This window comes from Scophthalmus maximus, chromosome 17, assembly GCF_022379125.1.
Source record: "Scophthalmus maximus strain ysfricsl-2021 chromosome 17, ASM2237912v1, whole genome shotgun sequence".
Lineage (NCBI taxonomy): Eukaryota > Metazoa > Chordata > Actinopteri > Pleuronectiformes > Scophthalmidae > Scophthalmus > Scophthalmus maximus.
In genome coordinates, this window is record NC_061531.1 from 19,312,501 (window position 1) to 19,337,500 (window position 25,000).

The 25,000-nt window shown below is 48.2% G+C and overlaps 1 long non-coding RNA gene across 1 annotated transcript; it reads right to left on the minus strand.

Annotated features, from left to right (window-relative positions):
- Nucleotides 1-6,909: 6,909 nt before the first annotated feature.
- On the minus strand, nucleotides 6,910-23,007 carry LOC118289200. The gene is made up of 4 exons (XR_004786024.2): nucleotides 22,849-23,007; nucleotides 22,668-22,728; nucleotides 16,954-19,643; nucleotides 6,910-7,043 (listed from the first exon to the last, which is right to left on the minus strand). It is a non-coding gene; the product is annotated as an uncharacterized LOC118289200 (long non-coding RNA).
- Nucleotides 23,008-25,000: the final 1,993 nt, after the last annotated feature.

The window sequence follows — 25,000 nt, forward strand, 5'->3', positions numbered from 1 at the left end:
AATGTGTGATTTGATTAAGTTCTGAATCATACAACATGCAGTTGTCTTCAAATTAATGCAGATAACAGCTTATTTAGGAGAGCTATTTCTTTCTTTTCCAAACTTCTAAGTAGGACTCGTGGAGAGGAGGGGTTAACTTCTGCTGAGGCAAAGCAGCGATGAAGTCCGAGCGAAGCCTTGAATCACAATCTTTATCCAGAGTCCCGGTGCTTTTTAAGATGTATTTAAGTTCACAGTGGAGATATGAACAGATGAAATTCATCCCAGTAGAATCTGTAATGTCTTACTGTTCGATTCTGGACGTCGTTACAACCACTGTGGGGGGGGGGGGGGGGGACATCTGGCGAGGGATATCCGGGTTTTAGGACCACAGACCGTATCGTCCCCTTGGCTGTCTAGTTCTTCTGATCGGCGAGGAATAATAAAGCTTATTGGAAGCAACTGTGGAAAAGGCAATAACTGAACAAATTGCGCTGTGTGAGAACCGGATCGCTGGCTTGAATTTAGGACGAAGAAGCCGGAGGAGTGTGAAGAGAAGGGACAGTTGGGAAATCGGGGCGCAATAACTGCGACGATCACGGAACCCGAAGTGTGAAAGTTACGAAAAGAGGTTGAAAACCAGCCGGAACGTCCTAATTGGGCTGAACGTGAACGTAGAACAAAGTGCCAGAGAGGTGATCATTGAAATCATTGGCTGCGTATGGATCTTGTTCTCGGTTTATCAAATAGGCTGAAGAATTACTTTGCCCCCTTCCTAAATGACGAGGCTTCTGTCGACCATCTGTGAGAGCGGTTCTACGGGCAAATGAATACATGCGGCCGTATTAAAAAAGAGGAAGCAGCTTTATCGTCCCTTCCCACATTCTCCGTCGGCGGCCGGCAGCTGTCCCTCAGACATAATCGTCCCCGAGCAGAGTTTGAGGCGTCAATCAGGGAGCCGCATGTCGGAGGAGACAGATCTGCATGAAAACACCCGGGGGACGGTCGTGACGGAGCCCGCGGCTCCTCAAACTCCCCCGGGTCCAAGAAGTGACGCCCGGAGGAGCGAGCGGTCGTCGGGAGGCAGAAATGACGGATGCCGTTGGTTTGCCGTTTTTTAAGACGTTGGATTTTTCTGGGGGTCGAGAGCGAGCGTCCACTTTGTTCTCTGCAAAACATTTGCAATGTTCTAAAAAGGTTCTATCGAGTCGATTTTGTTTTGAGCCTTGTCAGTGTTTTCTTTATGTAACCTCTGCCGGGGAGGTTATGTTTTCATCGTGAGCAGGATTACTGAAGAACTACAGAAACAATTTACATGAGATTTTGGGCACGACCCGCGGGAGAACCAATTAAATGTAAGAGCTGATCCAGGGAGGAAACATAAATCAGTTTGTGAGTCTCTTTCTTGTCAGAGGAAAAAGAAAATCCTTTGATCCAGGCCTCACTCACGGAAAATGACATTTACGAACTAAACTATAACAGCAAACAGGTTTAGCAGGAAATGTAATCAGTGGCTGGATTATGTCGGGAAAGTTACATTTTTTGGGGGAATGAATGAAGAATGAAGTCATGTGGACGATCGGTTTTTTTTATCATCCCACAGTACATTAGTTTTAATTTGTCTTGTTACGTAGCATCTTACATCCCATTGCATCTCTTTTAAACAGTGAATTCAACGTATGGTCGAGTCTTCAGTATTTAAAGGACTGACAGTCGAGTCAAGAGGCTCCGCGGATAATGAAAGAGGCTTGTTCCGCCAGTCGACAGTCGCAGGTGCTACTTCAACACCCCCGGTGTGAAGCGTGTAGACAGAACATTCATAACACGCTGCAGATCAGGAAGACGCACACCACGACGACGACGACGACAACAACGACAACAGTGGTATCAGCTGCTCTGGCCGCTTCACTGCCATGGAAACTGCGAGGCGTCCAGTCATGTTGCTTTCCAAATTTGGAAAATGTGGTAAAAATCATCTCTTTGGCCAGAAACTAGAAACTAAACAAGAGACAAGAAACTAAATGAAAAGCATCGGAGGGCTGATGTCGACCCTGCACACGTCTCTAATCTTATTAGTTGCCAAAGACAAAGCATTACTACCCATAGGCCGTATATAAAATGGACGTAGTCATGGGATTCTGGAAATGCCTAAAGCCCGTATTCTCTGGAATCACCAGCAGGGGGCGACTCACTGGTTGCGTTTCCATCGAAATCTATGCGAAAATGAGTCTACTTGATGTATAACGTCGTTCACGGTCTCAAGCGCTCGAGTAAACACAACCGGAGAACATCCGCCCGTTCATCTGTCATGACGTCGGGAGGAGCTGAACGCTAATTGGCTCTCATGCTATATCGCGTCATGCTGACATTTCGCTCGAGTTCAAATGTTTCAACCGAGGGAATGATGTCAATTTGTGTCTGCTAGCATCTTTTAATTGCCTTCCTATGTAATCTAACCTCGCAAAAGAAATTGTGTTGCGACCTGATGGTCGTCTGAAAGGGTTTGTGTTCTGATAAAGACGTTCAGTCGACAACCCCCGTGCCTTTCCCATCAGTCCACATTCGCATCCCGATCCTCACCTCGCCTCGGACGGAGATGGCCTCGCACAAAACACATGTTTACGAGGATGGGAAATTGGAAACCGGAGTGTGACTTGACTTTGGTTGAGGACATCCCGTTAGAAAAATGATCAATCAGCCGTCACTCCAGAAAAAACATCCCTCCCCCAACGAGGCCCGGGGCACGGCAGATGTCGCAGCTCGTGGAAAGGGAGCGGGAGAGAGAGGGAGTTCACACCAGGGTTAAATTTATTAGAAGGACTCTTTGAGCCGGGACAGGAATGTTCCTGGAAGAACACAAGGGATTCTACGAAAGTTTGAGTTTCAGTCTTTAGTTGAGAATCGAAAGAAACGTCCCTGTAGATACAAAGTGAGAAAACTGGAACAAAAGTCTTGGTGTTTCGTTTCATGGCTGCGGAGACGGATTATTCCAAAAAAGTCCTTTGTCAGAGGCCCGCGAGGCGTTAAGGGTCGTAATTACCAAACGGAGGGAAAACAACTGGATAACCTGATTGTGTATTGATCCTCTGTATGTTCGGCCATGAAAAGATTCAGCGTGGCCCTGGGGCCAGCGCGTGGACGAGGAACCGGCTCCACCAGTGTGTGGTTACGCTCGGTAAACACACAACCGCTGGAATATTATATTCCGGTTTGCGTCACAGTCACAACAAAGATCAATACATCCCATGGGCTGTCCCTCGCTCTCACATAATGAGCCGCGTTCTCCCTCCCAAAGTAACTCCACTTTCAGCGGGACTTTGATGTGATGCCTGGGTCATCATTTCAAAAAGAACATATCTTCTTCTTCTTTTTTTCCAGAAGATGAAACACAAGCGCAGACATTTTTTACGCTCCATTATTTAACAGTGCATGAGACCAGTCCGGAAAAGAAACACCATTTGTCTTGGCCACCGCAGTCTCTCGGTATCTGCTATTGATCTAAATCCTCTTTCCAGCCTTTGGAGAAGATCAGTGCCCCCGCATACTTACCGCACAGGCTGGCGGCTTTGTTTAAAAATCAGATTGATCACCCGGCGAGGGCGCCGGTGAATTCCAAACGCAGAGGGAAGACACGCACCTCAGCAATATTTGCCCCTTCCTCACTTTTTTTCTCCTGACGTAAACAGGAGCCGGTGACGCAGATTGATTTTCGTTTTTGTCGCGAGGCTGCGTGATAAGCAGAGGCAAAAATAATGAGCATTGTCTCATTAATGAGTAGAGAATGCATTACGGGTCATACGTTCCAAAATGAATTATGCATAAGGAATGAAACAGACTCAGTGGCGGCTGGCTACAAATCATCAGAGGCCAAATCATCTATCTTTTGAAGTAAATGTTTGATTGTGTCGACTGCACCTGATTGAAACTCAGTGACACTTGGTCGATAGCGCCGCTCTGGAAATGCATCACGGCAAAGTGGGGAGGCGGAGCCGGTGTTTTTTTGTGTGGGAGCGTCAAAGGGCCTTTTCCTGTAATGAGCAAAACATTTTGTCTCTTTCATGATTACACTGTTGTCTCCCCGAGAGTCTCGCACTGGAAATCAGCTGGAGTCGACTTTTAATGGCTTGGGTTCATCACTCAACTCTTTTCTTCCTCCTTCTCTCTCCCTCTAATATGAACTCCATATTGTCATTCACGGCGGGGCCTCGCCTTTTTAAAAGAAGCCTTTGGTTTTGATTTGAGCGGGTTGGACTTCATAATTCAAGTTTTTCCCTTTCAAGTAAACACAAGGCGGCAGCTTGATGTTGCCGTCGTTCGGTGTTACCAGGCGCCTCGAGGGTGTGTTTATGACATCTTTGAATACAAATGTGTTGAATTGAAAAACACAAGGAGGAGTTGTTTTCAATATTTGACTTGAAGGAAGAACACGGGGTGGTTCAAATCAAAAATGTTTCCTCCTTTGGGGAGCATGAATATGAATTAATGCATGCACTGTATCTGCGTTGTCCTGGTTCTCTGGCGTAGGATCGTTCTCTAGGGGTTGGCGGTGAGCCGCTGCCCCAAGTGAAGGAGTTTAAGTATCTTGGTGTCTTGTTCAGGAGGGAGGGGATGATGGACAGGCGGATTGTGTTCTACCTGTCCGTTGTGGTGAAGACGGAGCTGAGCCGTAAGGCAAAGCTTTACGATCTACCGGTAAATCTACGTCCCGACCATCACCTACGGTCACGATGAGCTCTGGGTAGGGACCGAAAGAACAAGATCGCGGACAAATTGAACTTCCTTGTTAGGGTTGGCTGGGCTCAGCCTTGGAGATGAGGTGGGGAGTTCGGACATAGGGAGGGAGCTCGGAGTAGTACCGCTGCTTCATTGCATCGAAAAGGAGTCAGTTGAGGTAGTTCTGCCATCTTGTCAAGAGGCCACCTGGGCGCCTTCCCTTTGGAGGTTAACGGGACCGGCCCAACTGGTAGGAGACCTAGAGGTAGACCCAGAACTCCCTGGATGGACTACATATCCCATCTGGCTTGGGAGCGCCTCAGGATCCCCTCCAGGATTAGCCGGAAAGCTCGATGAGCTGGATGTCTGGAACACCCTTCTTAGCCAACTGCCTCCGCGACCCAATCCTGGATAAGCAAAAGAAAATGGTTTATCCTCTGGGTAGTGTCCTCAATAAATTGAAGGAATCAAAGCATTCAATTTGTGTAGGTTGCACAGGACACTTGGGCCGGTGACTGAACTAAAAGGAAATTAGTTCTGTCCAAGAAATTGACTGCCCCAAAATAAAAAAATGAGGAAACCTTTGCAGGGTTCAGAGTCAAACCGAAGCTATGACCTCTGGGACGCAGATCCCTACCAACTACCGAGGCAGTCTGACTTGTAGCTGTTGGACTGTTTGTCTTTGGACGTGAAGCCCGGTGTGTGGGGAAACTGAGGAAACTTAAATAATCGCATATTGTCAGTCGTGGGTTACATTCTAGACATCCTATCTTCTCTCCTGCAGCAAAGAATAACTCTAAACGCGACAGCACACAAACACATGTGAATGCAATATTCACACCAGCTGTAATTTAGATCGAGAGGCGTAATCTCATCATCCCTGTGGGATTATAAAGAGAGAAGTTCATCCTCAGCTCATCGGCGCTCGCCGGCCGCACTTCTGCTTTCTGGACCGGGGAAGTGTTAAGTCCGTCGAAAACCTGTTTACAGGACAAGAGATAAGGGATTTTAAGGGATTTGGGGGGGGGGGGTTCTTGGCCAGAGAAGAAAACCGCTCTGCTTCTATACAGGTGGATTTATGAAAGCAGTGAAAGTGCAATGAGATGAGACGTTGCAGGTTTGATCGTGAACAGGAGTTTCACATGTGCAGCTCCTCAATGGTGAATCGTCGAACACATCATCCTCCGGCCTCCTCCCGTCTCCGACCGACCGCAATGGCCACTTTTTGATTTTTTGACTTCTTTTATTTCCACCCCTCGATGCCCAGAGATCGAGCTCTGATTGCCTGTCCCGGATCGTCCCGCAGCCCCGGGGAACGAGCTGCGGGCGTGAGGACAGCAGGCCATTATTCAGTCTTTAGATGTGCTGCTTCTTATCAGTGCGCAGGGGTTGACTGAGGCAGCTGCTCTTGTCAACATGCCAGCGCCGTGGCGTCCTCCGAGAGGGGGGGGGGGGGGGGGCAGGATTTGACGGGGACCACTACGAACGCAAAAAAAAAACAACTCATCCCCAAAAAAAGGGAGATGTGAAAGAGAGGAATGAATACACCCAAACACAATGTCTCCCAGACGAGCGAGGGCCCCGCACGCGTGACTCGCCTCCCTCCACCCGACGTCGTGGCCCATATACCTCACTCTCAGTGGGGGCTGATGTCGGCGAGGGGGGCGCGCAGGGGGTTTGACAGATGACAGCTGCAGAATGAGGGGGACAATCTTGGGTCCCGTTAAATAGACAGAAGATGACTATCTGAAATGACAACGCTTCCCGCCGTGTTCCTCCATTTTGGTTGATGGATTAGAAAGATACCGGCTGTGATGTCAGAGGGTTTATTTACCCCCTTCGGTGATTAACTGATCGTGTCGGAATGTCTATACGTCGCTAAAGAGTTTTTAAAAACAACAACAAGAACATTGTAATAGGTTCTTATCAAATGCAACAGGGCCCCTCCCTCCCAATGAAGCCCAGTCTGCTCCGATTGGCCAGCGGGCTCCACTCCGTTGTGATTGGTCAACGGCTTCAGAATTCATCGGACGTCCTCGTCACTGGGCTGACCCGATGTCAAAATGTTCAGGTATAGTTCAGAAATCAATTAATGAAGTAACAACAAAGACTTTCAAACATTTTATCTTTCATTGGCAAGTTGGAAACATACCAGCACGATATTAATGCTATTTGTCATGGATATGATTAGAGTTCAAAGAGTCTCTCACAAGCATCTAACAGACTTCATTTATCACTTTAATGTTTTTTCGGTTATAAACTGTATTAATGATACATATCATGTTTATTCTGAATCTGCCGATGGAGATGTGGGGCAATTTTGCGAAAGTCGGCCGATGGAAGCTCTGCTCCTGGGAGAAGAAAAAAGAAAATAGTTTATGAATTTGCCAGATATATTAAATCAAATTGACTGTGTTTACAATATCCTGTGGGTGAATTAAAACTGCTGATAATGAAGAGAACACTCAATTGCACATTTGAGATATTATATTATTAACTTCTTTTTTTTATCCTCAGGCAAGACAAGAACTGTCATGAGGGTATATTCTACACTTTGGGTTCTTCAGAAACTCATGTTTTCATATTTTGTCTAGAAACTTCTTCTAATACTAATTAGAGAATGTTGGGCTTTTAAATTACAACAAAAAATTAATACAATCCAATCAAGCTAACTTTCAAAGGAAAGCAGGCGAATGAAGAAGCTATTGTGCTTTTACATGCTCCGCGTTTTTACCCAGAATGCAGCAGCCACCGTCACTCCACCCTCCGGTGTCATACGGAGAAGCTCGCGGCACGCCGCCACAAGTTTTCTCAATTCAAACAAACATGTTGCATCACAGCGGCTTTTCAAAACAAAAAAAATAATCCATTTACACCACGAGAGGAAAACGCTGAGGGCTGCGATTGTTCCTCTCCTCCTGGTTTCTTCTCTTCTCTCCGTGGTGGAGTTTCTCTTTGTCTCTTTGCATTTTCACCCTCCCCTCCACGACCGAGGTGCATGTAACACCCAGCATGTTATGGAATATTTCACAGGGTTTGTGTCTATAGGGTGCATTGTGCACAACGGGGGCTTTGGAAATCCACTTTCTCTCCAGGACAATTACATTTTCCAAAACCGACAAAAAGACAGCGACAAAAATGTCGATCGAGTTTCCCCAAACCCCAACATGCTGTTTTGTTCTGTCCACCCACCAAAGACATTCAGTTCACTGTCACAGAGGAGCAGAGAAAAAACAGAAAATATTCACATTTAAGAAGCTGAAATCAGAGAATTATTACTTTTTCTTTTCATAAAAAACGACTTGAATCAATTAATCGATGATCAAAATGGCGATAAACTGTCGCATCCCCAGATGTGAGCACGGCGCCACAGCCACGCACGAGGCTGGACAAAGGACCACACACGAGTTGTAAATGAAAAGAAGAAGAAAAAAAATGATTACATGAACTAAAGTATATAGAAAATCGAAAATACGACCAGACCAGGTGAGGTGAACTTCCCTGACAACCAAACGCCTCCCTGTCAGACTCCTGCAGGGAGCAGCCTGCTGAGAGACACACACACACACACACACACACACACACACACACACACACACACACACACACCGCCGGCTGCAGTTCGTGTCTCGGGGCCTCCGGCTGGCAGGCTGACAGCAGCATCTGCGAGAATCTGAGCGCCGCCGTCGACGGCACTCTGCTCTGAACTGTCGCGGAGCAGCAGATGGTTTATCAATTCAAAGTGTAAAAAAAAAAAAGGAGGGAAAATAGACAAACAAGCCGAACGATCGGCGTATCGACCGGCCTCTGGATCCTTTTTCTTCTCCTTAAAATATGCATGAAAGGAAAACAAGAAATTTAAACATGTTCTGCAATCTGGGAATTATACTTGGATTTGAGAACCATGAGCAGTGCGCATATGTTTCATTCTCTTTCAGATTGAGGGGTGGGAATATTGCAATTATAGATATCGAGAGAAACGTTAGCTCCGTGTTTTTTCTTCTCCTTCCTCAGTTGGAAAGAGCGCTGATGGAGGAGCTGTTAAAATCCATATCGACGTTTCTGGGGGATTTCGTGGGATCGAAAAAAAAAAAACAGTCTCTCGAACTCGAGCGCTGAGTTGGTTCTTCGTGGACGTGTAGTTTGAAAGTGAGCGTGATGTATGTACAGGAGCGTTCACCTGGATCCACGCTCGAAGGCCTAAACTCAAAATGACACAGCGCCGCCTCATTTGTGCACGTTTCCTCCCGGCGGAGGAACCGCGGCGTCGATGAAGTCACTTCATCCGCCTCGATTTACATCTCGACTAATGAGTTTACAAACCGCTCGGAATCTAATGTGACGTGTGTGTGTGTGTGTGTGTGTGTGTGTGTGTGTGTGTGTGTGTGTGCGTGCGTGCGTCCGCGTGTAGATTTTTCCTGGCAAATTGAGTTTTTTCCGCAACCTGTCAAAGCGAAGAAGAAGAAGACTGAAGACGAGGACGGACAATCTCAGGAAATGAACCGCTCCTACTTGACATTTCACCACCCTGTGATTTTTTTTATCAGTCAGATGCCAACAAGTGCAGCTAAAGTCCTTCTGAAAGGTCAACCGTCCATTGAGAGGTGTGAACTTTCTGAATAATTCATCTTCGCCGCCCCCTTTATCCTTTTGGAAACCGGGAGCAGGAGAAATCAATTCCACATGCACGGCGCCGCCGTCCGTATCAACCCGCCGCGGCGTGCCGGGCAACGTTTACCCACTAATTAATAGATAATCGACGGAGTATAATGGATTTTACAAGGTGGACGAGCGGAGGAGCGCGGGGAGAGGGAGCTAATGAAGATTCAAATTATTGCCGTGGTGTTTTTGATTCATCATATTTTATCTTTGCCGTTTTTTTCGGGAGAAACAAGGTGAAGGTCAGTTTGAGAAAGTCTTTTCTTTTCCTGCAGCTGAATGCGGACTGACCCACTTTTCCTCCCAGCGATCATTAAAATTCATCAAACTTTAATCAGATCTGCCCCTGATTGAAGAGACAATATGACAAATGGCCTACCGCTCACTCGCCCGTACAGGCGTCACTGCATCCTCTCGAGAGACGTATGGAAATCTAGCTTCTCCATAGCAACGTGACAGGCCGGCAGGGGCCAATCGCATTCCGCCAAAAATCGTCTTTTGGCCCTTGGGGTCGGCCTGCATGTCGTCGCAGTGGAAGGGAGAAGGACAGTGATGAGAGAGCGCTGCACTGTGGCGCTGCACCGTGGCGAGCGCAGGGATGATGTGCAGAGGAGAGTGATCTCCCCGGTTCCGCTGGGACGTCGCTCTCACTCCCACACAATGTCGTTTGTATCAGTTCCCACACACTATGAGGAAAACACATTTGGCTCCGGCTTCCATATAGTCTTAATAAATTAACATTCTTAATTAAAATTCTTAATTAACTAAATCAACTTTAGTTGTTGTCAGTCTGTCAGCAGGCATTCTATATATTCATAAATATTATGACCTTGGAAAATTGTTCTCATTATTCCTCACTTTGGTGTGCGAGTCCCCCCCCCCAATATAAAACAACTGAACCTCTGCAAACAATATTACACTTACACTAACCAAACCCAAAATCAATTTTTGATTCCACTGATGGAGGTTATTTTGCATAAAAAGTGCTTCTATAACAATATTGAGACTCTAAGTGAATCACAATGTACAAAATGTCATCATGTATTGAGGAAGACTCGAAACTAGAGATTTAAACTGACGTTATAAATCACGTGAGAAGAGTCACTTTCTCATAGAACCCGTGGAGTCGCCCTCTGCTGGTCATTCCAAGTACAGTCTGTGGGCGATACTGACGAACAAGGAAAACCAACCAGAAGAAAACACCACACTGATTTGAATGAGGTGACAGATGGGATTAGCTGTGATCTCAAAAAAATTTGTGATTTTTATCTCGGGTTGTTTTAATAATCTCAAAAATCTATGAATTTTTTTAAATCATAGAACAGGTTTTCTTAAATTTTCCACTTAAGTTTCCGAAAGTCGGTTATTTTTTTCCTCAGGTCAGCGATTTTTGAATTTTACCTTTAACTTTTGTCGCCCGTTTCGTCGCCGTACAGAAAAAAACCTGCTTGACTCAAAAGCGTTTTTAGTCTGGAATCTCTGGGTTCATTTTCGATTCCCAAGAGGCATCGCCAACGGACGCGGGCAAATCATGTGACGTCCGTTGAGCGACGCGAACATGTCAACAGACGGGAGCAGAGAGGAGATGTATGTGATGATGATTCTGTGAACCAACCGGTGACGTTTTTGTGGGAGAGAATATCAGGTACTTTAAGTCAAATACTCGTCCATCAGCGGCAGCCATCTTGGTTGTTTACAATAGTCCCCTCCCTCCGCTTCGTGGTATAAACCCCGCCCACTCTCGGATAATCGGTTGTGATTGGACCGTGGAGTTTTCTGCCGGAGGGAAACATCCTCCAGACCGTGAGTCTGACAGGGCAAATTTAAATGACCGACAAGAATTCGTCTGGGTCCCAGTGCTAGCTTGAGCATTGGCTTTAAACTAAAGCTAAATTATCCATTAATGCCTCTTGATGGGTAATTCATGTTTCCCTTCAGCAGGATTCGTGAATGACAATGACTGCACTATCAAGACAGTTGTTGTACTTCACCAATCCGCCGGCGTTATCTGGCACACGTCCGTGTAACGAATGGCTCTGCAGCCGGCGGGAGCCGAGCAGCCTCCTCCTCTGCCAGCGGCTTTACTCTCACGTTCACCCTCACTTCCACCGGCTCTCGACCGAGCCCCCCTCGTCCCCCCCCCCCCGCGCTGCGACAGCTCGCCTGATGAAGTTAACCCCAGAATCTAGCCAATAAATCAAGGTACCTTGGTTGTCCGGTTGATAACAGCTCATACTCAGCAATTATCTGCTGAATCAGATTGGTCACCGCTAAAGTCGGGGAGCCATAAATCTGCGCCACCTCCTGATCCCTCGGATATATATCTGAGGGAAATGAGCTCGGCGAGCGAGCTGCTGACTTGTCACTGTTCCCCCCCCCCTCTGTCCCTTCAGGAGACGTCGAGAGAGAATCCACGCTGAACAAAATCCACGAGAAATGCCGCCGACGCGATGTTCCCTTCGCTGAACTCTTCTGCGCCACATCCACGGTGGGGGATTAGTTTCCATGCTGACGAGTCCCAAACACCTTCAGCAGCCTTTCATTTAAAACAAATTCCACTTTGACGCCGCTTCGCAACTGCAAATCGGCCTCGTTGAGAAGCACTAGTAGAGGCACTGGGATCTGTGAACTCTTGACCAGTGAGCATTTTCCTCCGCGAGACAAATTGTCTGTGGAGAAAGAAAACAACAGACCAAAACACAAAGTGCCACCAATTTTCCAAGGAGGCGATGAACTAAACAATCAGTTCACAGCTCCCGACTCATGACCTTCATTTGACTCGCAGCGCACGGTTTGTAAAGTTTCGCTCCGGCGCCGATAGACTGCGGCTGTTTTCGTGACTCGGGGACAAAGCGCTCTCGGGGCCCCACCTCCTCTATTGGTGCAGCCGGGTGAGAGAGGATTTATTTTCCCCTCAGCGTTCACCACAGTTGCTCTGCCTTCGCACGCCGAGCCGTTTACCCTCATCACACCGTGTGATTCATGTGGGAGCGTTGGATCGTCCAACTTCCTCTGGGTTTTTTTCCTTTAATGTGCTCTCGGAGCCGGAGTGGATGACACGACGTGCTCCGACGACTTCGGCTGCACAGAAACTACAAGGTAAGAGTGAACGCCTCGTTCCTTCATGAATAATGCGGCTCCGTCTCGGGCTCGGTCGAACAACAGCTGCACCCCGATTTCCCGACGATCTTGAACCGATGAACCGTATCCCTCGGCACAATCAGTGGGATTATTGGAGTTATTAGGGGTTGCCATGGAGAGACACGTCATTCCACCGCGTCTCATCGGAACTGGATGTGCGGGCGCGGCTGCGTCGTCACGACAGACCAATGAATGAACAGGCCGAGAGCGCGCGGCGCCTCGCTGTTGATGATTAGTGTAATTTGGGGGGGAAAAGGGCAGAACGGCTCGTGACGTGTTCGTATTAGTTCATTCAGAGGATCAGTGAAACTGGGAGTCTGAGGAAAATGAGCTTCGTGAAGGACGCGGCGCTGACGAGCATGAATGAAACAGCTCGCTGCACATCGATCGACGTGGTGAAGCGCGGTGCTCAGAGCTCTTCCTGCCGTATCGATGGGGATAATGAAGTAGCGGCTGCCGATGAGGCGTTTCTTGGGCTTTTCTTAAAACTGGAGAAAAGTTTGTGACGTGAAGTGGGAATCGAAATCTTGGAAGAGTTGAAGACTGAAAATGATCGCGACAGGGTCGGAAGCGGTGAACGGCGTTTGCGAACTAGACATACGAGAGCCTCCCTCCAAAGTGAAGCCAAAACATCTGGACCATGATGTCACCCGTTGGTTTGCACCCTGCACCCATTGGACGCTGTTAGCTGTCAATCATACGGTATCCACGCCCCATTATCGTCCATTTTACTCTAAATGAGGCCATAATTTACCAAATGAACATCATGTCGTCCTTGAATTCATGGACTTCAATAGAAACTGACTTCTTTTTGCGACCACTCGAGTCGCCCCCTGCTGGTGATTCATCTGCATTGGCCTCATTTTCCAGACCCAAAAGCCTACGTCCATTTACATATATATATATATATATATATATATATATATATATATGTATATTTTGGGTATCTATCGTTGAGTCACCATGGTCATGTTTAAAAATCTGACAAAACTCTGTTTTATATATGACGAAGGAATAACCCAACATGCTCCGATGGCTCAATCCGTACGAAACAAGTACAGTCTGGGCGACTACATGTCAGCAACGATCAAAACCAGACAGGACATCCCGCTGCATGCAGGTTTCATTTTCCCGGGAGAATAGTTTGCACAAAGTCGCCGTCTCTTTGTGACATTTTGTTTTTTGTGCGTTTGTGTGTGGTTGTTGTTCTTTTCCCTGAACTGCTCAAATCTTGCTCCTGTCATCCTCAATGTTTTCTTTCGGCGGGACGAGAAAAAACGCTCCTCATTATGCGGCGACCTCGTCCCTGTTTGCGTGCACCTGCCCTTGCGTCCTGCCCTCCACTGTCTGTCACAGCGTAATCATATTCACACACAGCGGAAATCACATTACACGTTAACTGCCACTGTGGACGGGTTCAGGGCAGCGGCTGGACGAGGCTAACGAAGGCCTAGCCGTCACAATGACACTGATAATGCCATGAAAAAGGAAGCGTCCCAAAATACATCCCCTCCCAGCTCTCCTCCACGCGTCCTCCGTCCTCTGAGCGGGTTACACCGCCGACTTTGGTACAGAAGGTTGGGGTTCGATTCCGGGACGTCCCAACGCTCGCTCGCTGCCTCAACTTTCTGTAATAGGCCCGAAAGTCGTAAACCATCAAAGAAAAGGGTTCTCACACTGCTAACGTACCGAACCATTGGTCAGTGTGATCCGGGCTCCGAGGGAACTTTCACACCTGAAATTTGGTTCGGACCAAACTTTAAAAGTCAGAAGGTCTTGAACAAACAAGGTCGGTGTGAAGACGCCCTTTGCCTGGACGCGCCGGAATAGACTTTTGGAAACGATGCAGCAGACGTCCATGAATTGGTGAATCTAATTGCAGTGAATACTTAATATTAAAGTATTCAGTATCACCCGAGTGCAGATCGGTGAAGTCAAAAGGTCTTCGGCGTGTGCTGAGCCGATGAGCACGGGGAGGCTTAACGTCTGATAGGGTCAGTGCGATAAGTAAAGCAAAGCTCACATCACCCAGACGATCCGAGGCCTGGTGAATATTCATTAAAATCCTCCACAATAAGAGGGAATTTAATCTGCCAATTTAATTATGAGGTCGGCGCACAGGAAGGCCGCGGTCTAGATTCTGTCTCCCCCTGGAGATTCGCCCTCCATCCCCCGACTCCCACGACGCAGAGAAGAGACGAGAGAGGAAGAGAGCGCAGCCGTTTGACCTGATGGTGGAGGGAGACCTGGCCTCGCCGCCGCCGCCGCCGCCGCCGCACATACTGGAGTAATGAGCGGAGGGATGAGAGGAGGAGGAATGCGAGGGCACAGCGGCGTGGCCATCGCTCGTCTGCGCTGCCTATTATACCAACAACACAGGCGATAAACCCACACCGCAAATTAGGACACCAGAGGAAGAGGGGGTTATTGAGGGAGGGAAATGATATTCCTGAGCGAGGCGCTGCGTCAGTAATAGCTTTCAAATAGACTCTACAACACCGTCTCCCCGCTCCTCTCGACTCCTCGCTCTATAATGTGGAGAGAGTCATTCTACAATAAGAGGTCTGGCCGGCTCCCTGCGGCAGGCCGAGAGGGACCGCACTACAAAGTTGTCTCTTGATTTTCCTGACGCGGGGCGAAACGAATTACGCCACAGCAGTCTCGTCCGCCGCATCCAGTACGAAGGCAACACGGATGAAGAGGCAGCGACGAATCACCGGAAATACGATCTGTTGATCGGAGGTTTGGATGAGATCCACAGCCAGCAGCCGCTTCGCTTAGCCAAGCCAAAGATTGGAAAACATCTCCCGCCGGCTCGGTCTTAACGGGAACAACGTCTCATTTCCTTTTGAATTTGTCGGAACAGGTACAAGGGAGGAATAAAAACTAGAAAGTCCCAGATCGTAAACCCTCCGCCGAGGCCCAACAGTTCCCACGTGAAACCACATTTAAATCCACTAGATCCAGATTTATTAATTGCTCACACTCACAGATATCAGTCCCCCAAAAAACATGCCTGATTGTTTTCATCAAGACTTGTGCGTAATCCTCCGCGGTGCGGACCTTGTGGTCAGGGCGTGGGACTCCCACACCGGAGGTCCCGGGCTCGTGACCCGGCCGGAGCAGTAAAACAACAACAACAAGGACAGAGACAGACTCTCTCCAAAATCGCTTACTGCCCCTTTAATCTGGGGATGGAGTTGACAAAAGCTTTCTTTTTGTCCCAGACTGAAGGCCCACGTTAAAGGAAAGGTGCTAAACCTCTGCAGATAAGCAAAAGAAAACTGCTGCGGGCCTCACGTCAGTGTCGTCCCGTGGATCTCTTCAAACCCCTTCGTCCTCGGTGTACCGTCATCGCTCCGATCGCTCACCGCAGATGACCTCGCTCTCTCTCTCTCTCTCTCTCGCGGAGCCTTGTGGAATTTCAAACGAGGTTAACATGCCTTGTAACAGATGGCGCGGCTAATACGATCGCCCCGTGCCAAGAGTCCCGAGGTCGAGACGCACCGTGTACGACGCCCTCGCACCCCCTTTGGCCTGACGGTGAAGGAGGCGGCAGCGCTTCGTGGCGCGGGGGGCCAAAGGCAGGAAGCCAGAAGCTAGAAGCAGCACCGCTGCCAAAGGACGTGACGTGCTGTATTGACGGTGCAGCCACTTGTGTAACTGTGACAGTTGAATCAATTGTTTTCGTGCATTTTGCTTTAAAGTGAAAGCTGGCACTGGTTCAGGAGCTAATGGGCAGTGGTGGTGGTGGTGGGGGGGGCGTGTTCAAGCGGTGGAAACTGGGCTGCTGCCATCTGCTGAACTGATCCGAGCACAGACAATCACACAGATGACTTCTGAGGACCCGCCTGCATCTTTTAGCTCCGTTTAATGAAGCCACTGCGGAGCTCTCAGAAAGAAAATAAAATGGTCTCTGGATCAAAAGTGTTGGAACACGGTTTGTAGGAACTGAAGTGGAAGAGGAGGCGCTAGGGGCCACAACGCGTTACGATATCGCAACGTGACCGGTTGTACAGTAGATCTGTGTATGTCAGTTTCGTCTTCCTAGACGATGATTCAGTTCGTCAACTCACGTCTCTTTGACAAGTAGCCTTGACGTCTTTTAAAAGCAGCAATATGAGAAGGAAACAGGGACGATCAACGACATCGTGGTTGATCGTCAGTAATTTAACGCCTTTGCGCCAGGACGTTACTTTAGATTCTAGTGGAGTTTCCAGAGATACCATAATGTGAATTCTGTAAAATGATGCAGATCTAGAATATCTGATTGACAAACTCATGTCTGCAGTCTGTGGTTAATATATTCTACCACATGAATCGATCATCATCTGAGATTCAAACAGATCTTTCAGTGCCACACGACTCAACTGCGTGAAATGCTTAATATATACAGTATATATATATATATATATATATATATATATATATATATATATATATATATATTTATTTTTTCACCTCAGCTCTCATCTTCCAGTTTGTGTCTGTCACATTCGGCCTCCGGAGCTCATCCAGGCATCCGGCGCTGTGAGACGAGTTCTGCGATTACGTCGGACAGACGAAGAAGAGGATTTGTAGCAGCAGAGGTGATTCAAACTTCAGCTGTCCGACTCCGTGGAAGTTGTTATTTCACTCGCGTTGATCCATGTTGCAACTACTGGAGTGAAAATCAAAATCAAAATCTGTGATTTTAATCACAGCTCAAACACATCACACTGTCATTGTACCCACAGCATCACCTGAGGCACTTTGAGACACAAGCTCATCGCACACAAGACACGGGGATGGTTCTCTTGACGACGGGGATGGTTCTCTTGACGACGGGGATGGTTCTCTTGACGACGGGGATGGTTCTCTTGACGACGGCGATGGTTCTCTTGACGACGGGGATGGTTCTCTTGGCGACGGGGATGGTTCTCTTGACGACGGGGATGGTTCTCTTGACGACGGGGATGGTTCTCTTGACAACGGGGATGGTTCTTCTCTTGACGACGGGGATGGTTCTCTTGAAGACGGGGATGGTTCTCTTGACGACGGGGATGGTTCTCTTGACGACGGGGATGGTTCTCTTGGCGACGGGGATGGTTCTCTTGTCGTCTGACCACTAGTTGTGCAAAATAGGTAGAGTTGCTAGAGTAGCAAAAGTTATTGACAAAGATGAGACAAGATAATCCTTAATTCGTCCCACAACGGGGGAAATCTGGGAGAAGAGTGGAATGGTGCGTCCACGCCTAATGCGACACAAGTTATTCAAGCGTCTAGATTACGTACAAAGTCAATTCAAAGATGTGAGTAGATGTGATTTTCTTTTTCGAAGCCTCAAGTTTCGGCGTCATCTTGGGGTTTTTTGGGGGGTGTGGCCTGACAGATTGGACGGTAGCAGCTGTCAATCACGCTGTATCCACGCTCCGATCATGCTTCATCCTGCTGTACTGACGAAGACTTGAAACTAGAGATTGAACCATAAACTCCTCAGGAAAAAGTTTTACTGACGTTATGAATCAAGTGAGAAGAAGTAGAGTCACTTCCTCACAGAGTCGCCCTCTGCTGGTCATTACAGAGAAGACAGGCTGCAGGCCTTGGTTTCAGGACGTCGATGAGTACGTCTATTTAAAAAAAAAGAGTTTATGTGTCCAGACCAACTTTTTGAGATAATGGCACGTACATAGTTCTCAGTGGTTCTACACAGTCTCCTAATTACTGAAATAATGGGCGTGTTTTGGGAATACACTAACATGAAGTAAACCAATCAGAGGATTGAGACGTGCAGAACGTCTTTTCTGGCTCATTTAAAGTCTTTATCCCTCCGAAAACAAGTAGAAGAGCGAAAAAAAAAAAAGATGCAAATGTTGTAAACTCAGCAAATCAGCAGCAATCAGCTTCGCTGCTTCACGTCTTGATGACACGATGTTTGTAAGTATTTCTGTCGTGGCTGAAGATTCAAAACAACCTTGGGTCCCTGTTTTCCTGCCATGACATGGAATCTAAAAAGATCTTTATCCAGGGAGGCGGTCGCAGAAGTATGAAATGGAGCAACTGGAGGAAAATGAATAGGTCCACTCGGACAAGCTGAGGTCCCCCAGGTTTCCCGTTCCGCAGTGGGAAAGACAGGAAGTAAGCCCCTGATAAGTGAACCTGCATCAGATCTAAGGTTGTTCGGGTTGTAGAGAAGGCAACAGGAAGACCCACTGTGTCTGCAGGGATTACACTGGGGAATTTATCCCTGCTGTTATTTTCTCCCTCAAATATGAAAACAGCAGGAGTCTGAGTTTTTGTTGCAAGCGGCTGCAGACGGAGTCAGGACGTGGTCACCGGTAACCAGTGCCCGGCTACTTGTTCTCCAGCGGTCGGTTTCTCTTGGACGTCTCTGAATCCAATACGGCTTGATGTCCGTTTTGGATGACGTATGATTGACAGCTAGGTCGCAGGTGCAGGTGAACCCAAAGACCGACGGGCGACGTCGCGGTGGGTTGATCCAGAGACCACGGGTTAGGGTTATCCACACGGATTTCTTCAGAGAGAGAAGTTTTGGGGGTTTTTTTGGGGAAAGATGATTTGACGCCAGGCCACTTAAGAGGAACTGCAGGCGGGCGTGTGATGACCAGCCGCCCTCCAGCTACGAGCCCCACAGATGAACCGCTCAGGACCAGAGATTCACTGGAGCTCGGGGCGGATTAGAGCCAAATCCACACATTCACATCGATCAGACACATTTTAAAAAGGTTGTGCCTATCGAGTGTGAAGCTCGTCTACATGCGGAATCACCTCAAACACACTCGCGTCTTGATAATACAAACCGTTGCCCAACACACCAACACACCAACACACGCGCACACACACACACACACACACACACACACACACACACACACACAAGTTTTGCAGCGTACAGTAAAAATTTATACCAAGGACACAGGCTGGGATTTATGGAAAGGTTGAGATTATATCACCACACTGTACGTTGATAATAAGCCTCCGCCGATTCATCACCTCGGCCAGGAGGCCTGACCTCAGCTAAAGTCTCCATTCACCACCTCGTTCTGATTCGTCCTCCTGATGAACGACGACTTCCCCGGCTCGGAGACGATCCGTTTGACTCCGCGTGCCGCCGTTTCTCCATTCAGCAGAAAAGCAAGCGGCAAGTTACGCTGCCAAGAAAATGATTTAATAAAAACACAAATCTACTGTTTCTGTTTGTATTGAACTGTGTTGGGAGAGAACAGTTCAACTTGTTGCCTTTAATACTTTCAGGAAATAACAAGGCGTCGGGGTCATTCCTATGTTCCCTAAAGTAAAATGACCACAACACACACACACACACACACACACACACACACACACACACACACACACAGACACACACACACACACACACACACACACAGACACACACACACACACAGACACACACACACAGACAGACACACACACGCGCACACACACACACACACACAGACACACACAGACACAGACACACACAGACACACACACACACACACACACACACAGACACACACAGACACACACAGACACACACACACACACACACACACACACACACACAGATGGTACATTTAAAACAGTTCAGTGTTCATACGGAAAAAAACTCAGTTTGCGCATTAAAACATTAAAAGTTGAGTATTTTGGGGACAAAAGCAAAACAACACACAATGAAGATTCAGAACAAAAGAGAAAAAAAACAAAAACAAATTAGTTGCACGTGGTGATAAGAGCTCGGAAAAATTGTCTTTCATCTACCAAATCAACGTTTCTCTCCGTCGTCACAGTCTTGACGAACTGATTTGCATCGTTCCTGCTCCGGTTCGGAAAAACTTTCACACATTTAAAAAGAAGAAGAAGGAATGTGTATGTGTACGTTTGAAAGTCTCACACTTGATGTAAAGCAAATTCCGACGTGGTTCGAGTGACTCGTGGGACGATTACAAGCTTTGTGACGAACAACAGGAGCTGGGAACAATCGTCATGGCTACGCTCGTCGTCCGCTCGTCCTCTCAAATCCCTGCGGCGCATCCGAAAAAGAAAACACGGCGACTCGCAGCGTTTCATTTGTGAAGCGCCGTGACAGACCGCATCATTTACAAACCACACCCAAAGTCGAGGCTGATGCAGAATGAACAGGAGGAATTCTTTACTGTGCGGATATTGCAGGTTCAAGATATTTGTTCTTGAATGTCCTTTAAAGGGGTCTGACATCAGACATCTGTTCATGAGAAGATAAAGAGAATCTGCCCCCCCCCCCCCGAGGGGGCGTGTTTATCTCCTCACCGCCATCTCCACACTGCTACAAGTGTGAGGAGGCGTGGGGGGGGGGGGGGGGGGGGGGGGGTGTTTCCCTCCTCCCCTGCTACAGGTGTGAGGAGGCGTGGGGGGGGGGGTGTTTCCCTCCTCCCCTGCTACAGGTGTGAGGAGGCGTGGGGGGGGGGTGTTTCCCTCCTCCCCTGCTACAGGTGTGAGGAGGCGTGGAGCGCGGGGGGGAAGCCCGGGTCTCCACTCGCTCGCCGGCCCGCGGGGACGTCGGCGCGTGCGGAGGCCGACGTGCGCAGCTCAAGGCTGCCGAGCTCATTTGTCATGAGAGGTGTGCGTGGGGTCGGGGGTCAACGTGAGCTCCTTCACAACGTGCAGGCGTAAAGACGGCTACAGTTCATGAGCACGGGACGCCTCGGGTTCCACAGGCCGCGTCCTCCGCAATCCACTTTCACCAGACCAGCAGCAGAAGGAGTAAGAGGCCGCTGCAGCAGGCGCACGGTTGGACTAATTATTGGTGTGTTTTGGGTTTAAGAAGCCAACCAAAGGTGTCAAGAGATGAGGATTCTCTCCACGAGCAGCAGTGAAAAGACAACAGTCAGCGCGTCAACATGCACAGCAGCAGCAAGGGAATAACCGGGTTACAGCAGTTCTCTCCGTTGACATGAGCGGGGATGATTGACGGGAGTAGCTCTGCCTCCGGTACAGTAGGTGGCGCTCTGCCAACGTACAACCGGTCGGAATAAGACTTGGACGACTTTTCAGCGCTGTACTGTACATCTCGTACGTTTCCTCAACGCCTCAGTGACGTTGCGTTGCTGTGGCGACGTCCTCTGTGTTCAAAGGCGAAGCTCGTTGTTGCTGCTTCCTGCGAGTGGGGCGGGGGCAGTGAAAACCTCGGGAGCGTGTGCGCGAAGCAACAAGTGCACGAATCCCCCCGTTACTGGATGAGTTGGACGACCGCTGTCGCTGTCGCAACATATATACACATCATGTCAGTAACTTATCTGCCTCTGATGGTGTGTTGCATCGGTATATAATATGTTGTACCCAAAATTTGACTCAAACGGCCGCTACTCTTCTTTTTACTCCAACAGCAGCAGCACAAACACGGTGCTGGATTTTTAGACTCGTTCCATTTACTCCCAGCAACACGAGTTGCTACAAAGGAACGGAGAAGTCCTCCCACGTGGCCCGTTGTCGCCGCAGACGACGGCACAAGAACGGCGTTTCCTCTAATGAGCGCAGCGGAAAAAGAAAACCAGTGCATCTATTTGTCAGGCTAATAACGCACGAGAAGGAGCCGACGCTATTAAGAAACACATTGACGGCTCTGACGCCGGCCGCGCAGTTTAGTAAACAGTCACGGGCAAAAGAAAGTTTGTTGTTCACAAATGGATGGGTTTTTTTTATGATATTTTTACCTTTTTCCATAATTCAAATCACAGAGAACTGCGAACAGCGACTTTCTGAAACGTCCTAAACGAGATTCTTTTTCAACCACCGGCGTCGGTTGAATTTAAAGCTACAGTGTGTCATATTTAGAAGAACTTATTTGCAGAAATTGAACATATTGTCCATAACTATGTGTTCATATATGAGTTAAATATAGTTCCACGAGGTGGACCGACCTCCGTGTGAGTCTCCATGTTTCTACTTCGTGTTGAATACGCTTGTTGAACTAAACGGTTCCAGAATACGTCGCGTTCACGTTGAATTTTCAGACGCTGACGGAAACAGGAAATGGAATCAGCGGTGCGCCGCCATAAAGTGTCCCCTGTCGGTCGCTCGGTTGGTTGCGGTTTGACACTTTACCACCAGATGCCGCCAGAAAAGTACACAAATGACACACTGGGACTTAAAATAGTCCAAATAAACCAAGTGTTTTTTTCTGAATTTAAACTCACCTCCTTGAAACGGCCAGCTGGCCAATCAGAGCAGACTGGGCTTCATCGGGGAGGGAGGGGCCTTAAAGAGACAAGTGTTGTCAGGCAGATGTTGTGAGGAGCTGCAGGAAAACTCATGTGTTGACTGAACATCAGAGCATGAAAGACTTCTCAAGTCCTAACCCCGATTACAATGACGAACCTGAATAGGAGCAGAATATGTTTCCTTCAGCACAGTGGAACAGTGAAGGGCAGCGGGAGAACAGACGCTGCTCGGCTGTGGTGAGTTCAGGGACGGAGACAAAGGGTTGGACTGTAAGACGCTGGATGATTCACTACGAGGTTGTTTTCCTGTTACCCAATAACAGTTTGTATGAACACCCACAGCATTTCCTTCCTCCTCTTGCACGTACATTTCCCTCCACAGATGATTCCTTTGACTGCAGCTTCAGTCCAACCCAGAGAGACAACACGCACAATGGCACCTTCCGAACGGCGGCGATGGGGAAAAAGGTCCAGTCTAACGAGACGGAACCAGAAACGCCTGCATCCATCACTGACTTGACTTTAAACATTTTTGATGAGCAATTTGCCGTCATCCTCCTCATCCTCCTCCTCCTCCTCATCCTCTTCCTCCTCCTCCTCCTGCTCATCCTCCTCCTCCTCCTCCTCCTGCTCCTCCTCCTCCTCATCCTCTTCATCCTTATCCTCCTCCTCCTCATCCTCCTCCTCCTCCTCATCGTGCTCCTCATCCTCCTCCTCCTCCTCATCCTCTTCCTCCTCCTCCTCCTCCTCCTCCTCCTCCTCCTCCTCCTCCTCTTCGCTGTCTCGACTTCACAGTTCACACACACACACACACACTCCGGTTAATTGCTACAAGCCGGTCGGCGAGTCGGGAGCCGGCAGCCCGTGGAGCAGCAGCAGCAGCAGCAGCAGCAGCAGCAGCAGCGTCTTCATCTGGAACCTGTCAGAACACACTTTTCACAAAAGCCCAACAAGATTTGCAAAACTGAATTCTAGCAGTTTTTTACATTTCCTGTTGTGCGGCTGCAGCTCGTCTGTGGGAACCACAGTTCGACGGAGAGCCGACGGCGTGTGAAGGAGCCGTCACACCCGGCGCTCCGACCTTCACACCCGGGAGCGCCCTGATCCCCCTGATTCCTCGCTGCTGCTCCTGCCGGGCCGCCCTCGTCTCGTCTTCTCTGGACGCCAAGTTGCCCCAAACCCGCCCCCGAAGAACCTCTCGTTGCCGTCATGGACTCTGTAGTGACGTGAGACTCACGGCTACAGTCCGTTTTTATAAAATTACTGCAGCATTTTTCCATTTGTTTCTCTGTTTTGATTGACAGCTCAAGTTACTCTGCAGACGCAGATTAATAACACAAAATGTGATCGACAGTGAGATTGGGATTATTGCGAAATTGGCCTTTTCCTTTTTCAAATTTTAATTTTATTTTTTATGAAATGCTACCTAATCATAGACTGTGAATGAAAATGAAAGTAGTCACCGGGTCCGGAAAGCGAAGTGCCGGAGGCCTGTCATCCTCTGGAATCACCAGCAGAGGGCGACTCCACTGGTTGTTTCTATAGAAGTCTATGAGAAATGAAAAAAATGATGTTTATGGTTCATGGTCTCTAGTTTCAAGTGTTCTTCAATAACAGCGTGATGTTCATGTTGTACATTATGGTCTCATTTACAAATAAGACCATAAAGCACCGGATGTGTTGGAGCTTGAAAATCAAGATGGCGCCGACCAAAATGCCAAACTTCAAACCGAGAGTTTGATTCTGGAAGCGGGAGCAGGTCATGTTCAGAAATCCAATGTATCACATTATCTGGTTGTATCGACAATGAAATATGGATCGGTGCAGTAAAACAAGTGAGGATGCGATTTGTATGTGGAATGAGATATTTGTAACTTTCTGGCGGCACCCGGTGGTAAAGTTGCAAACCGCAGCCAACTGAGCGACCGACAGGGGACACTTACACCTCACGTAACTCTATTTCACTCAGTCAGAGTTGAGGATTACACATATATGGACACATAGTTATGGACAATATATGACATTTCTGTGAATAAGTTCTTCTAAATATTACACACTGTAGCTTTAATGAACAAATTGTCCTACACAGGCTTTTGTTGTGACATAAGTGATTAGACTGGATAACAAAGCGACGAGTGAAATCTGCCGGCAGCGTGTATTTATGCAAATTACTGGGAAACCGCTTAAATAAAAGTCTTAATGAGGGGTTGTTGAAAAATCAGAGCCAACGATATAATGATCCCTTCTATCCCGTAGAATAACTCCTGTCCCGGGCAGAGTGGCTTCTCCTCCTCCTCCGTCGGCCCCGG